Below are 1637 nucleotides of genomic sequence, written 5' to 3'. Positions count from 1 at the left end.
CAGCCCCGCCCCTGCCGGTCAGCTATCTCCGGCCCCGCCCCACTGCTGGCCTCGCCCCTTCCCTGAAGGTTCCTCTTCAATCGCTCAGCCTGGCCCCGCCCCTTTCCCTGTCAGTCACTTAGGCACAGCCTGGCTAAACCTTCCCTCTGGCCCCGCCCCCGCACGGCGATCGCCAGTCCCCGCCCCCACTAACCCCGCCCTCCCTGTGGTCCAGGAGGGGCTGCAACTCCCAGATCCCGCCCAGCCGCGCCCACCCGGTCAGTCACCCAGTCCACGCTGGGCAGCGCGGTTCCGCCCGCTGCTCTGACCCCGGGAAGGGCTGGGAGCTGCCCGGCGGGTATCCGATCTCTCCGCGAGCGGGGAGAAGGGCTGTGAGAGCGAGGGATTCGTCGGAACTCGAGGGACGCCGAAGCTGGGCTCTGGGAGGCCCACGTCTGGGGTTCTATTCCCAGCTCTGTCCTCTTCTGGTTTCAACCCATGGCCTCGGCTTCCCTGTCTCTATGCCAATCCAAGGCTCTGCTCCCATCTGCAGCAGCAGCACGAGGGAACAGTCCAACTTGGCAAAGGGCTGAAGCGGTGGGATCCCGGGAGTTGGGGGATGCAGGGGGTCAAATCAGTTCTGGGGTAGGCACTGGTCCTGGCAGATGACGCTGTAGGGCTAACCTGGAATGGTCTGCTCCAAGTCTCCCAGGGCTTTCTGTACCACAGACCACACCAGGAGTGAGGGGGGGGGGTGAGGGACCCTGGCCAAGCCCCTAGGCGGGGCCCTTCTCTAGGACACAACTGGCTCATGAACCTGGGGCTATATCCCCCTGGTGTGGCCCAGGAGACTTATCAGTAACTGTGGCCTCAACAAGACCTCCCATTCCCCTTGCTCTTCTTACAATGTCACCTTGACTCTCCCGCCATTGAAGAGTGGGGTCTGTGACCCCACTCCTTGAACCTTCGCTGGGGAGAAAATAAATAGACTGACTAGAACATGCTGGAAGTGGTGCTGTGTGACCCCAAAGCTAGATCATAACAATGCTATATACGCTCTTGGGACAGTCTTAGAACCAAGCTGAGTGGAAGCCAAATTAGCCCTCATGGAGAGAACATCCAGAGAGGTCCTATGCACAGGTTTTTGTCTGCTCCTAGCCCAGAGGAGGTGTCAGCCTCAACTTCAAGACGTGTACATCTCCAGATGATCCCAGCCACTAGCCACTCAAGTCCCCCTCCGCCACCAGGCCTTCCCAGCTGAGGACCCAGACATCGTGGAGCAGAGACAAGTCATCCCTGCCGTGCCCTTTCTGAATTCCTGGCCCACGGAATCCTCAGCATCAGGTAGCTGTTTTTATTGATTTCAGAGAGAGGAAGAGAGAGATAGAAACATTGATGAGAGAGAAACATCAACACTGATTGGCTGCCTCAGACCCCACCATTGTCCTTCAAATTTCAGCTCAGCCGGGGCGGGTAGCTCAGTTGGTTAGAGCATCATCCTGATGGGCCAAGTTTGCGGGTTCAATCCCCCATCAGGGCACATACAAGAAACAACGAATGAATCCATAAGTAAGTGGAACAGTGCTGGGGTCCAACCCCAGCAGGTCCAGGGGTCCCCAAAGGTGTGGACGGAGTCGGCGAAGAAGGAATGACACGGA

Source organism: Myotis davidii, unplaced genomic scaffold, assembly GCF_000327345.1.
Source record: "Myotis davidii unplaced genomic scaffold, ASM32734v1 scaffold562, whole genome shotgun sequence".
Taxonomy (NCBI): Eukaryota; Metazoa; Chordata; class Mammalia; order Chiroptera; family Vespertilionidae; genus Myotis; species Myotis davidii.
This window is presented reverse-complemented; position numbering follows the sequence as displayed.